The sequence below is a fragment of the Cavia porcellus genome, unplaced genomic scaffold, assembly GCF_034190915.1.
Source record: "Cavia porcellus strain 051 isolate PalLab524CR breed Dunkin Hartley unplaced genomic scaffold, mCavPor4.1 scaffold_7, whole genome shotgun sequence".
Classification (NCBI taxonomy): Eukaryota; Metazoa; Chordata; class Mammalia; order Rodentia; family Caviidae; genus Cavia; species Cavia porcellus.
Genome location: NW_026947490.1, coordinates 40564294 through 40579241, shown reverse-complemented (window position 1 = coordinate 40579241; position 14948 = coordinate 40564294). Strand labels below are relative to the sequence as shown.

At 41.7% G+C, this 14948-nt stretch overlaps 1 long non-coding RNA gene across 2 annotated transcripts in view; it reads left to right on the top strand.

Moving 5' to 3' along the window:
• Positions 1 to 14948, top strand: part of LOC106026956 (uncharacterized) — a 98234-nt gene that overhangs the window by 52894 nt on the left and 30392 nt on the right. For both annotated transcript variants that reach the window (XR_010048777.1, XR_010048776.1), the window contains exon 4: positions 3414 to 3592. This is a non-coding gene — a long non-coding RNA (uncharacterized LOC106026956). The remainder of the gene's footprint in view (positions 1 to 3413; positions 3593 to 14948) is intronic.

Genomic DNA, 14948 nt, shown 5'->3' with positions numbered 1-14948 from the left:
TCTCTAATGGAATACGTCAAAGATGTGGAGGTACTAGTGCATGATTAGATTATGAAAGGCTGTGACTTCTGACTTGCCGGCTGACTATATTGCCTTCATGAGTCCTTTGGAGAACCAGGCTATTATGCTGGATGACTCATGCGGCTGGGATCTGAGCAAACATAATTTTGCTAGTAATTCCATGAATTTGGAAGTGCATCATTCTGCAGCAGATCCTTGAGATGACAGGCTCTGGCCAATACCGTGTTTAAAGCCTGTGAGAAAAACACCAGGAGTTCCAGCTAAGGCACATGGGACCCTGGCCCATGGAAAGGAAGATGCTTGTTTTCTCAGTCCATTGTTTTGGGGCCATCTGTTACTTAGCAACAGGTATCTCATACCAATTCTAAAATTATAATGTATTTAAGCTTTTAATCTATTTAAATGTTACCCTTATTTCTGGTGTTAGGAAGAGATCCAGCTTTGATCCTCAAAAGCATTTGTCTTGAGTTCTAAACTTGCTTTGTATATTCTGTCTCACAAAGTATAATAAGGTGTGAAAAATTGCTAAGTGACTCCCTCCTGGAAAGAACTCAGCAAAAAGCAGCTGCGGATGTAGATATTTGCTATTGTGCAATTTTAGAGGCCAATATAGATTGTGTTGTCCAAACTTGGCTGGAGACAAGTTTTTTTTTTTTTTTTTTTTTTTTTTTCTGATCATTGTGAGTTTTTAGGAGCTCACTCTGGAGCATAAATCATCAAGAAAGTTAAAAATGTTGTCCCTGAAGTCCCCTCTAAAAGACAGGTCTCTGTGTAAGTGGATGAGTCCACTTTCAGGGACGAACCTGGACTTCACTACAGATTAGCAGTGCTTTATTGAGGGCTTCATTTCCTGTTTGGCTCTCAATTTCCCCATCTGCTGAATGAAAGAGGTTGGTATGTGATTTTTCTTTAGCTCCATGCTGTAAGACCCTCGGGCTTCTGAGAAACAACAGTAAAGACCTCAAGAGAGACTACCACAGATGATGGAGGAGCAGGATGTTGTAGTTTGAGCTTACCTGGGAAGTGCACGTTGGATAGACTTAGGTCAGGGCCTGAGAATTCTATCTTTTCTCTGCCATGACCTGCCTGGTGATCATTATGCTTCTGTCTACACAAGAACGTCTGGCTCTCACAGGGGAGATCAGTTCTGTTAAAACAGTATAAAAGAATCTCACAATAGCCTCTTGCCTCTTATAACAGCTACAGTACACTTTGCCAAAAATCTTTGCTTTCAATTTTCAAGTCTGTCTGTTAGGGGGAGAAATGACGTGAGTGTATGTGCTTCTGACTCACTTTAATGCTGTTTAAGTGAGGTGTTACCCAGACAGCCTTTTGAAGTCATTTCTCCCAGAGAGGGCATCCTATTGCTCATCTGATTGGCAGAGACAGATAAAGGAGAAGACATCCAAGCACTAAAGTCTTTCTGGGTGTTTAAACTTTGCAAAACATTTGAAAGTGTCATAAATTTCATTCCAAGCAACCCACAATAAGTACGAACGATCCTTGGGGAATATGCATGTTGAGATAAATTTTCAGAAAACAAAGCAGTGGTAGGTATGGGCTAAGCTAATATAAACACAGATCCTAGTTAACATCATCTAGGACAGCCACAAGAATGGGACCATATGAAAGAGAGTGCTGCAGATTGATCTGTCTCCTGCTCTTATTTCTTTCTCTGTCACAGAGGAACTCATACACTTCAGTGAAAAAACCAACAACTATTAATACTACAATTACAATACTGCTAATGGTATTACAATTCCAGGACAGCGAGAGTGTTGATCTTTGCTCTTGATTTATAAGCACCGTCTCACTTAGTCCTCAGCACTGCCACAGTAAATGGGCATCCTTCTACCCCTGTCATTGTTAAAGGGGATTGTCAACTGGCTTAGGAGTCACTCAGGGGACTAACACAGTACTCTTCTGAGTGTGTCTGGGTTGGTCACAGAGGCGTGACCTTGGAATCTACATCTAGTCCTTCACATCTTCCTCTCTGGCACTCTTTCCCTGCTCTGCTTTCCAGCTCCCATGAACTAAGAAGCTTTGCTCTGTCTCACTCTTTTGCTAAGATGTTTCTGCCTTGGAACCAGCTGACCGTGATCTGAGTCATCTGAAGGTCTCTCTGTCTCTTTTTAGTTACCCAGGATTAAACCCAGGGCCTTCACATTGAGCTACATCCCCAGCCCTTTTTCATATTTTTATTTGAGACAGGAAATCTCTAAGTTACTAAGTTGCTCAAGCTGGTTTTAAACTTATGATGCTTCTGCATCAACTTCTTAGCGTGCTGGGGTTACCAGCACATACCACCACACTTGGAAAAGGTTAGCATTTGGGAGTAAAGTGGCCAGAGATGAGAGAGGCCACTCTTCCATTTGATGGCTTCTATAATTTCTATAAAACATGTTGCAGTATCAGGGAAGTGAAATTGATGACAGGTCAAGAGTTTGATCAATAAAAAAACTTGACACTGAACTAAAGAGGGGGCTGGTGGGCTGTGTAGAAGGCACAGGTAGCTGGATGGACATGATGGGAACAGTGTAGGTGGGGTGGGGCAGCTTCTATGTACAGATTCTGATGGTCAGGAGCACTGGAAGGAAAAACAGGAGGGTATGCTGTGCTGTACCCTGGATGGAGAAGAAAGAGAAAAGAACAGAGAGGGAGAAAGGAGAAGTTGAGTGCTCTAGAGACCTGATGAGGCTAAGAATACAATTCTTGACTCCACTGAGGAAAAACTAGCGAAAAAGATGATCACAGTTATAGGGTACTGGGAGTATTTAAGATGCAGATGTGGAGCAAGCCAGGAAGGACAGGCCCATGTAGCTTGGGCCATGACTGTCTGCAGGAGGTAAGTGATAGAATAAAGGACATTTGGGTTTTGGAGACGAAGAGCTGAAAGGCAAGTATGCTCAGGATGATGGCAATACTTGTGATAGACATATCTTGGGGTTGCCTGCAAACTCTTCTATGCAGGGATGAGACCTGTCAACACCCCAAAATGGGGAGGGAGCAAGATTCAAAAGGAGAGAATAAAGAATGTATTGTTCCCTCAATGTCACACGCATACTTCTTTGAGTCCTGGCTTTGCCTCTCAGTTCAGAAATGTGGAGTATCTCATCCTGACTGGCCTAGCAAAGGTATTAGTGCAAAATACATGCTCATAGAAAGAGAAACAGTAACTTCTAAGTGAAAGAAGATTTCACAATCAGCAGGGCCAATTGCTTAAAAGCTATTTTGAAATTCTCAGCATATAATTTTTGCTATAGAAAAACACTTTGGGAAAATAACTGATGACATTATTATCCAGTAAAGATCATAAGACCTGGGAAGAGGGCAAGAACAGACCTCAGAGTTCTGCAGTGTCAGCATGGCAGCTGTCTTCTTGTCCATGACAGGTAGCCATGGAGATCAAAGTTACCCCAGCAGGACTGACACCATACACAGCAGTGGCACTTACCCTCAGCCCTGTATGCTGAAGATTGGCAGTGGCCCTCCTGATGCCCACTTGGTCACCCTGAATATGAGACCTGGTGATGACAGTGGCCAGACCATTCTTGGCTGATCATCCTGTAAGGTAAGTGTTCTGTGTACCGTAGGGTTAGGTTTATGCCTGCCTGTCTAGTGTGAGCAATTTTCCAATTGGTTATTCAGGCCATTCCTAAGATGATTCCTCACAAAGTGGACAGTGGAGCTATGATTTCTGGGAATAGAGGAAGGGACGGAAGTGACACTTTTGTTTCTTTCCATGAAAGTTTGGGAGGTAAAATTCTAAATATTTAGTGGCAGTTATTGCACAGGTAGAAAGGGAGCAACTTTATATGGCTGGACCTTTTAGCTATTGGACTATGGGGGATTCAAGGATCTGAACGGAGAACTGGGGTGACCAGTGTGGTGAAGAATTTGATGGGAGCTTAGGGAAATAACTCTTGGCCAACATCAAAGTTCAATATTCTCACCTCAGATTGGTTGTACTCGTACATTTTGTCTAAGGAGCAGCCTTGGATCATAGCCTTGAGTGCCACATGCTTGGTCAGAACTAGAATGAAACACACTTCTGTTTATGGTAGTGGTACAAGCCAGACAAAGGAGTCATAGTAAGGTCCTCTTGGGAATGGACAGAACTGACAGTCAGGTGACATATCGACATGGCAGAAAGTACTTTTCAGAAAAAAATTACTTTGCCCAAAATAATTATTCTGAAATTGAGACAGTATACTCTGGTAGCTGAAATTATTTGCCCGCAGGGAAAGACCTCACCAAATTTCCCAACTGACACAGCATGTGTACCTCCACTAACTGATCTCCAAATGGAGAGAAGTCTGTGCTAAGCCACTATGTCCGGGTGAGGCAAAGGACTCCCCCTGCTTCATCCATAATCCCCACGTGAGCATGCCTGCCAATGTTCCTGAACCTGTTCTGCAGACAGGTTCCCAGTGTGGATTTGTAACTGTGAGTTAGAGGTGCAAGCCAGTATGTTGCCTCTGAAGTCTAGCCAGGCTGAGTGTCTTGGGTTCAGAGAAGGTGGCTGGGGTCCACCCACATAAAGGCCAGAAAGGACACAGAGATGCATCTGTTTGTGCTCATTGTGAGATGACAGGGAGGTATTGATCCTATGGTTCACTGGCTCACAAAGGGCTGGGAGCAACAATGAAGGCAATGAGTATATGTGATGATCACACCGAAATCTCTGTCATTAGGGTGAGTGGAGTCCAGAGCATTTGGCCTGTCATGGAGGCAGCCGACTGCTGGGGAAAGCTGGGTGCCTTCCAAACACAATCAAATCCTGCAGGCATTATGAGCATTCCCGAATCCACATTGCTCCATGCCAGGATGCTGAAACACTGAAGGACCATTACCCCCTGGCCCTTCTATTTCTGTCTACTGCGAATGCTCCTTTGGTAATGGTAGAGAATTTGCATTTATCAGAAAATTGCTTACTTACTCTAATCAGCTATTTTTAAGGTTTTATTTTAGCTAGATAATGAATACAAGTAAATTGATGTCAGGCATGAGGTAATTTTAACCAGTACCTTCAGAAGTCTATAATACCAAATATTGGAAAATTATATGTAGAGTAATCTAAATAATGAGATGTTAAAATTTCTTGGATCCAAGGAAGTCTCCTATTCATTTTGTTCCTTTCTCTCTTTCAACCTCACTGTGGGAGGCTCCATCTCTGACATCTTTATATATGATGTTCTCATTTCAAAATGCCACTGAACCTTCAAATGAACACTTGTGTATGGTCTTTGAATACAAAAATACTTAAATCAAGATTTTTATATTTTGGTGCAGTCAGGCAGAATATATGGAGAGAAATGGGAAAACTTAGCTTCACAGCCTCCCCCAGAAAAACACGCCAGGTTCCAGTAAGGACAGGAGAGTGGCACTAGCCAGGCAAGGGTGCTGATGAGCTCCGTTCAGCTGTGAAATCAGGGAAGAGAGTTCACCCTCCCATAACCCACCAGAAACACGAAGTCCAGGTCAAGGTGGAAAACTTGAATGGCTAGACCTCAACAGATGCTCTAAGAGGATTAAGCGCAATCAAATGGATATTTGTACACTGTGTTGTGGAAAGAAGAAAAGAAAAACTGACACTCCTGGGCTACATGCTGACAGAGATCTGAGGAAGCCCTGTGAGTTGCCTGCCTGTTGGTTTTCTTCTCCCTTCAAATCCTACCAGAAAGTGAGCAGGTTGCATAAGGGTTCAAGGAGAGGTAAGGAGGCCCACATATGTGCTCCAGCCATCTCCCACTCGGCACCGGGGAACGGGTCACGTGCTTCACTGACAGGGAGGTCTAACTCCTTCGTTCATCAGCTATCGTTTTTATTATTGCAATTAAAATTATTTCATGTAGTTTTTAAATTGATTTAATTAAAAAATTAATTGAATAAGTTTTATTCTACGGTCACCATTAATTTAATTTTCTTTCTTTTATTTATGCAAGAGAAAAAAGACACAGAAAAGAGAAACAAAAAGCAAATGAGACAAACAAACAACAACAAACCCTAAACAATAACACTATAGGTTTCCAAAACAAGATGATAGGAATTTAACAATGGTTGTAATAGTCCATGTAGTGAACTTCAAAATGGTTGCTTAGATTGCCAGATATAGACATGTAAAATTAATCTAATCAGATGAGTATTAATTTTTCTTTTCCAAGAGGTAATACAATTAGTAGTATAGTAATTTTAGCTATTATATGTATATGTATATGTATATGTATATGTATATGTATATGTGTGCGTGTGTATACAGTTTTATGTCTGTTTCCTTTTCTCTTCTTTCTTCCTTTCCCTTATCCCAGTTACGTTTCCTCTTTGAGCAGTTTCCTACCCTTACACAATATTTGTTATATTAAATTAATTCTCATTTTCTCACCTTACAGGTGTAAATGACAAGAAATTTTATGTACTTGTGATGTACAACATGATGATTTGATGTATGGCTGGTCTACGAAATAATCACCACCACAAATTAGTTAACACGCCCATCATCTCAGTTGTTGTTGAGTGTGTGCATGGGTGGTGAAAACACTCAAGATCTACTCTTTTAGCAAATATTCATTTTATAACTACAATTTTGTTACTTTTGACCCACATCCAGATCCCTTGCCACCCTCCCCAAGATCCTGGCAATCATCATCCAACTCTCCGTTTCTATGAGTCCCATGTTTTTAGTTTCTTCATATAAATGAGAATGTGCAGTCTTTATTTTTCTCTGTCTGGCTTTTTTCATTTAGCTTAATGCCTTCTAAATTGTTGCAACTAAATTGTTGCAAATGGTGGGCTACCTTCTTCTTATGGCTGCATATAATGATATTCTATCGTGGTGTGTGTGTGTGTGTGTGTGTGTGTGTGTGTGTGTATGCATATCCACATCTGTTGGTGGACACTTTGGTTGTTACCTGTCTTAGCTATTATGAATAATTCTGTATGTCACACTTTCTGTGAGTGAGGAAATAAAAACTCAGGGAGGGGAGGACAACTGACTTGCAACAATTCCGTGCACAGGGAATGGCTGTCATTATGTAAACTGCTTCCTTCTAGGCCTACTTCTTTTTGAAATCCACACCCTTAGGGAGCTTCCAAGCAAGGTTTCTGGGGTAAGTGACCAGGCCACAGATCCCATTGAGGCAGTGGCCTTTGAAAGCTGAGTAGTACTTACATTTTCTCAAAACTGGTCAAGTGGTTTGGATGTTTAATTGTGAGGCAAATGGTGAAAAAACTTCTGTGAAGAGGAAGAAACCTTAGTTTGCATTGGCAATAATTTGTCTTGTTTTCTTCTGGAAGGCCCTGCTGTGTCCAGTCTTGGGTAAGAGGTCTGTCAGCCTGGCCCAGAGCACTAGGCTGTCACAGTGAAAGAGACAGAAAGTCCACTTTGGGCCTTTGCCTGACGAAGAGGGAAGGACAGTGTGGAGGATGGTCCTGTGGTTTAGAAAAGTCTAACGAAGGGCACATTTGATGGACTTCTTTCTTCATCCATTTCTTTTATTGTTCATTTTCATTTTGGATGACAGACTGGGATACTCTTATTCAGCCTTCAAACCTCATGTCATTCATTATGACTTCCAACGAACCACCCCAGATTCCACAAAGTAGGCTGAAAGTCTCTGTTGTGGATCTGGACCTTTAAACCTACAAGTTGGTGTCATGTGGCATTGTGTGTGAGAGCAGGTGTTCAACCTAGCACTATGGCTAATGGAGAAGAATTGAGGACAGAGAGGTAGATGTGTGCATGAGATTGTAATGGAGGAAGTAAAAGCAGGCTAGCTTGGACAAACAGTCTGAAGAAAGATGGCCACTCATGCATGCCAAAGCAGAGTGCCCAGCAAAGTGGCCTCCTTGAGAACCTTCTGTCGCATGATGTATACAGTGGTGAGCAGTTTTGGCTAGCTGAAGGACGAGTTTGCTCTGTTAGTGAGTTCTTGGCCTGGGTTCACCAAGTGGACCAGTCCTTGGAAGGCTCTTTCTTGCAAGGGCAGGATTTGAGGCAAGAGTGGGGCCTAGAAGATTCAAGTATGACCACAATCACCATCCCCATGAGTACATTGACTGTTGGCTGGAGACTGCTACTGCATTATTGGATTTAACAGGACTTTATTCTCTTGTCAAATCTTCCCAATCCTCAGTAGAATGAGGTATCATGAGGCAGAGACATAGAGGGTAAAAATTGAAAGAAAGCAACATAAAGACAGAGATGACAGAAAAAGAAAGTGGATGCAAAGCTAAGGGACAATTGTGTTCAAGATGGGCAATGAGTTCAAGATTCACCTGAAAGCTGTGCAGAAAACCAGACTCCAGCTGAAACACTGTTAATGAGAGGAACCCACCTTGTCCAACTCTGTTCTCCAATGTACAGAAAATTTTGAAAATGTGTTTTACTCTTTTCTCTGATATTCAACTCCCTTGAGGAATATTTTTGTTTTGCTTTGTTTTGTTTTGTTGTGTTTTTTTAAAGGAAAAAGTGTTCATGGAAGGTTATAAAACACATATAATTTACTCAAGGTAATTGCCCACATGTTATTTATGTGCTGTGCTGGCAGTGAAACAGAGAAGAACGACTTGATCAATGCATTAGTCTAATCACGGGGTTCCTGCTCTTAATTTCTTTTGTTGGTAATTTCCATAATCGGGCAACACTGTGTAGAATCATCTCAATTTACAGATCTTGAGACCTGGGGAAAATCTCTTTGGAACCATTTCTGTCTCCTGGGGAATTTGATATTTATTCAATATAGAATTTGAAAGCCCTGTAATATGGATTCAATAACTCCTTAGAAATCTAGTAGATCTGCATGACGTTTTCCCTTTTCCCATGGTAATTCATAGGCGACTGAAAAATAGATCACAAAACATTATGAACAACAACTTTTGGTGAACACGAGGCCATACTTTGGCAGACTTGGTACTTGTCAGGAACAATACCCAGGCAAGCAGAAGCATTGGACTTTCTTTTCCTTTTGAATATATGGTAGGCTTTCTCTTGGCTCTGCCTGGAGGTATAGTACAATATGGTAAGGTGCAGCATTTGCACTAAACCTGTTGAAACTTTCTCATCTCATCAATTCTAACCTTCTGCATGGGGCTTGACATTTTTTTAGGGGCTTACATAATCTCAGTAACCCTGGGAAGGAGATGCCATTCATATTTTCATTTTGTTGAGGAGGAAACTAAACCTCTGAGAAGCGAAGAAGAATACTGAGATCTTAAGGTGGTGTCAAGAAGAGGAGTAAGTCCAATTACTCTCTGATTCCATGAAAGTTTCCAAACTTCATCAACTCTCAGAAACAACTGACAAAACTTGTCAAATTCTTTCACTCTGTACAGTGTCCAGGTGCCTTGGTCGGATGGGCAATGTAGAGTTCTCAGAGTGTTGGACTAAAACTCTGTGTTAAAACTGAGAAACTGGGACCAGCTGGTTACCTTATATGGAAGTCAGAATAGAACATAAGCTATGAAAAGTGTGTTATTCAAAATATAAAACTGAAAGAAATTGACAAACTTATGGTTTATGATGAAATGTGACCTCCTGGTATGTTTCATTTGACCTTGTGTTGCTAAGTTATTTAAAATAGAACATGTTTGAAATTTAGGTGGCATCATATAAAAAGTTGGATCTCAAGCTCTTTTAAAACTAACAGAAAGGTCAGGACTCAGAGGGTTGCAGTCCTATCAAGGGATGGTGAATTCCTTGACAAATCATGCCTGGGTCCTCCACTCATTTATTCATGCACTTGGCTCTCACAGAAAGTTGAACTTGAGATATCTGGTATAGAGAGTAGTGACCAAAATGCAAATTTCAGTAGACACTACAGTATTTGCTCATATCAGTGGATTGCCTGGACTATCTTAAAAATTTTCTATTGCATTTGAGCAAATGCCTTGAAATAGCAGAAGCTGAGGTCAGAACATTTTAACAGGGTGGGGAGAATCTGATGCTGTCAGGAACTCTTTTTTGGGGGGGGGGAATAAATGTCTCCTGCCTTAAATAAGATGCAAGGCTGTCCTCATTTACAATTGTTTTAGTTGTGGAAATCTTGGCTTTATATAATGCAGAAAAGATATACATTAATAGAAACTATACTTTGAGTTTTGAACTTTAATCTTTTCTTGGGTAGTATGCTAAGTTTATAATGCTGGGCGGCAGCAGCAAGCCGTAGTTCATGGTCAATCATACAATCCTGGAGGGAAATAATTGATACTCTGCAGTGTACCCTGTTACTAAGCTATGGTGTTTGGTAGTAAGATGTTTTAAATATATTTTTGACTATGGTTCAATTTATGATGGATTTATCTGGATATAACCAATCATAACTCTAGAAGCATTTATATTCCAAACATCCATCCACTCAGAAGCATCATACAACAGAGATAAGACGTGGGAGAATCCAGTTTATTCTATCCCTGGGAAACAAACGTGTCATTCTCCAGCAATTTTACCAGGCCTAACCTGCCGAGACTGCCCTGTTCTCCCTGGTCCACTTGGCATTTGGAGATATCATGATGCAAGGGGAATCCCAAGGCGATGGGCTGGAGGTCTGTCTGGATCATTTGAAAGTTCTTTTTTCTACTCTTAGTTTTCTTCCAAATGTTCAGATTGCCCTGGGGTTTTTAGAATTGTTTAAGCCTTGCTATCTCTTTCAGAAAGAGTCTTTTATAACCTACCAGGGACCCCAAAGGCCTGGGTTTCCTCCAGCTGTACCCTAGACATAGTGAACCTTCTGGACTATGTGATTCTCAATATTTTCCCCTCCAGGTTGCATATTCTCGAGTCCCATGAGAATCAGAGAGAAATTCTTGTTAGACTAGAATCCCAAACAAATCTCAAATACCCAGAAAGTTTGCATGGCTTTAATTACTATGCACACAGCAGGATAGAGGCTTAGGGTGGCGAAAATGCTTTCTGAATTCCCATGGGAAAATGAGCGAGCTTAGGCATGGGTTGGGGAAAAAAGAAGATAGTCCCTGAATTTTATTGTTTCAAATCTCCCACTCAGTGATACGAATATATGGCTGATAATGACGAAGCATCCTACAACTCAGAAAACACTTTTGGGTAGATTACTCCACATCTGGCTCATTCCAATTGTTTACAGTGGACAGTGTCATGTTCACTTGACAGATGAAGCACAGGGCGCCTGGAGCTCAACATTTTTAAGCCCCAGTCTCTTTCTTTGTGCAGCATCATGTGGTAAATCTTTATTAGCCAGAATGCCCAATTAACCAGAACATGCCTCTGTCTTAGGAATTCTTCCAGACTGGCTGTCTTTATAGGGAACTCCCATGGAGCCACAGCCTCTTTCTGCACTGTCTTTTATTAGCTGTGAGTCTTTCTGGCATCCCAGTGGGGCCTCCCTTGCAGAACTCACACTGTAGGACTCACTGCTGTGGGACAGGAGGAGCAGGCTGGGGCCTAGGGCTTCCATCCTTTGCTAGTGGAGTAGGAGCCTTGGAAGCTCCCTGGGGGCTACTGCCCAGGCTCCTGCCAAAGACACTAACCCCAGATGATCTTCTGCCCTCAAGACCAAACCAGGGGAAATCTGCTGGGCATTGTTGCTATTCACCCAAACTTGCAGTCTTCCCCATCTGGTGGAACAAGAGACAAACAGCTCTTCTCCACTTGGCTGCATGTAGCTTAATGAATGCGTATGAAGACCATATAAATAATTCACATCACTCAAGAGGTGGCGAGCTGAACAAGTCCCTTCTGGTTACATTTATTTAAAGATAAGGTGAAACTAAGTGAGTGATGGCCCAGTTACAGAGGCCAGGGTCCAAAGGGGATTGGGACACTCTAAGTTACAATAGCAGAGTGATTTGTGCAGAATTATGTCAACTTAGAGATCCTGCCACCTGGGGGGAAAACGAAATGTCTTATCTCTAAGAAAAGTGATACACGATGAGTATTTTCCAAGTACAGCCTATGAGCTAATTCTACAGAATTCAATCTGGCTCTGGCAGGAACAAAATTTCTGTTTGCATCTAAAAGAAACTCTGGGTAAATAACTTTGCAAATAGTGTCTTCACATAGGAAAGTGGCTAAGGAGCTTTTTGGAAGAATGGGCCAGTTCCTCAGGGATGGTGGGGCTAGGTCCAGAAGGAAGCTATTTCCAGAAGTAAGGTGAGCTTCTAAAGGAACTTAGGAGGCTTTGGTTTGAAGCAACTGATAAGAAAGATATTGTTTGGAAGCTCAAATGAGGGTGTAATCCATGATTAGAAGCTAGTACAATGGCCACGAGAATGGGCACCTCCAGGGAGGAATGTGGTTTTATTTTGATTTTACCCTCTCCTTCTTCCTATAGTCACATTTTAATTTTTTCTCTTTCCCTTTCACAGAGTGGTCCCTAAATATTTCCAGGGGAAACTCTGTAATTGGGATACTGTATCATCAGTTGACAATAAAATTTACAAAGCAAGGAATGCCTCTGTTAATCCTTTCCAAACGTCTTTGTTTTTGAACGACCAAGATGCTGAGAATATTCCAATTCAGTAACCCTGCCTCCAACAGGCAGCGGAACAGTTAGTGAGGTTGACAGATAGATGCAGCCTCGATGCAATAATCCTTGCTGCATTGAACTTTGTATTTAAACACTTATTTTATGTTTAATTAATTTCTCTAAAGTGGAAAACTTCCAGGCTGCCTTAGAGGCAGTCTGTTGATTTAAAATATTTTGTTTTGAGACTAACAGAAAGAAAGGACAGAAGGAAACTGGGGGAAGAGGTTTATGTTTTTCCTGTTGTTTTCTCAAATATGATGTGACATAGTGAAAAGGCTTCTGAGAGTGCAATTCTTTGTGTGATGGAAGAGAGATGCACCTATGAGTCTCACATCATCAAAGAAACAGACGTGTATCTATAATTTATGCTTTGCTTTAAGCTTCTGCTGATCTGATGTGGCTTTTTTAAGACAACACAGGCAGCTGTGGCATCACTTGTCAATCATTGGGGCATGCTCAAATCGCAGACCATTAGTAGGAGAGACGGCGGAGGCTCTTTAATGACGCTTTTATACGGGGCATGCTGGCAGTGAAACAGAGAGGGTCTGACTTGATCAATGCATTAGTCTCATCACAGCACCCCTGTTCTTAATTTCTTTTGTCGGCAATTTCCATACATGGGCTGCATTCAGGATCCTGGCAAAGACCCGTTTGGAGCCCTGCAGGATCCGTGCAGTCACCTCGCCTGCATCCTGCTCGCTCACAGGGAAGCGAAGTCTGCGAGAGAGGGGCCAGGCCTGCTGGATGGTTGCCTTTGAGCCCCATCCTGTTGTGAGGACTGGGAAAAACTACCCCACGTCAGCCTTGGCTCCAGCCCCGAGGTGCCTGCCAGCCCAGTGGCAGCCCCTAGCCCTGCCAATCTCGGGCCTCTCGGTGACTCTGTTCTGGCCCTTGCCAAAAGCAGAATCCGTGTGTAATGAACAAGTTTCATGTTCAACATTTTAAGTGTCTATTTATGAATCCTGATAATTAGCCCTTTGTCTGCAATTCCGGCGGTGATGATTAGAATTCCATCTCACATTATTAGCGTCGCCCCTCAAACCTATCCTGCTTGCCCTGTGGATGGCAAAAACAAGAAGGCACCCGAAAGGCAAAGGAGAGGGGTGATTTGGGGGGTTCAAGATCTCTTCCCTGACTTGCCCTCCAGCGTCCTTTTTTCTTTGATCCATTTCTCCTCTGGCTTCCTCTGATTCCTGACTTTGTAGTCTCTCTAGCTTTTGTTCTTAAACTTGTTCCTCTCTTACTCCTACTCTAGCCTCTGGAGCTTGTGTTATTTTACATAATGTTCTACACATGCTATTTGTACCTTTTTCAGAATCCTGTCAGGATGCTATGAGGTTTAAGACTCTTTCCAAACGAATCATTCCCAGAATCAAAATATTATGAGGGAGGCCAAATTATCTCTAATTATAACCTCCAGAAAACTAGAGAACTTTTCCAATGAACAGAACCAGGGGAAGCAACCTACAGAAATATTTGCAAGAAAAGTAATATTCTTTTTTTTTTAAAGCGATCAAATCATGTAAGCATACAAATAAATGTATTTTAATAAGGGTAAAATTACTAGTTAATGAGTTTGCTTTGGGGTTTTGTATCTTCGGTGTAAAAATATATAAATGCTTTTATTAAGGTTGTACCTATTATTTTCTAAATGAACACAAACACAAAATCTAATCCATTTAGCAATATTATATTTTAACATATCACTTACTCTCTCTGCCACTTCTTATTAGTGTATACTCTAGAAAACTGAATAATAACCCACATTACACAAGCTCTCAGCATCCTTTATGACTATAAAAGGAATTTGAATTTCTGATGGTATCACAGCAATACAAACAGAGCCTCAAAAAGTCAATGCTTCCTTTACGGAGAAGCCAAGGGTGGCGTGGGCCTTGGACACCTGTCTTACCCTGTGCATCTGTTTCCTTCAGTTTCACCCAGTGCCTCACGCTGGTGGTTCCTGCAACCCAGATGGGAGGCAGAGACAGTAGGTGCTGAAGTTCTAAGTTTGCATCTCTGCAGAATGACAGGAAGCTCCAAGTCTTTAGCGAGCCTGGTTGATAGATGATAAATGGGCAAAGGCAGGTAATGATTGGCCAGTCATGAACATCAGCCAACTAACAACTTCTTGGAGAATAAAAGACTGTAGATCTGAGGGCAAGTGAATGCAGGAAGAAAAGGCCATGGAACATTTTTTCTAAGTCAGAAAAACACTGGGGCATTTCTTAGTTCGGTCCTGATCTTGGCCCATGATCGTCTCTGTGCATGTGTGAGTCTCTCTCTACTTCAGTAGGCTAATTGAGTATCTAAACAAACTAATTAATCACAGGAATTCGGACAAGACGGACAGGTCTGGAGAGGTGATGTTCATCAAACCCCTCAATTTGTTTTTTAATCCTTGTGGCAATTTATTTGCTGATTACG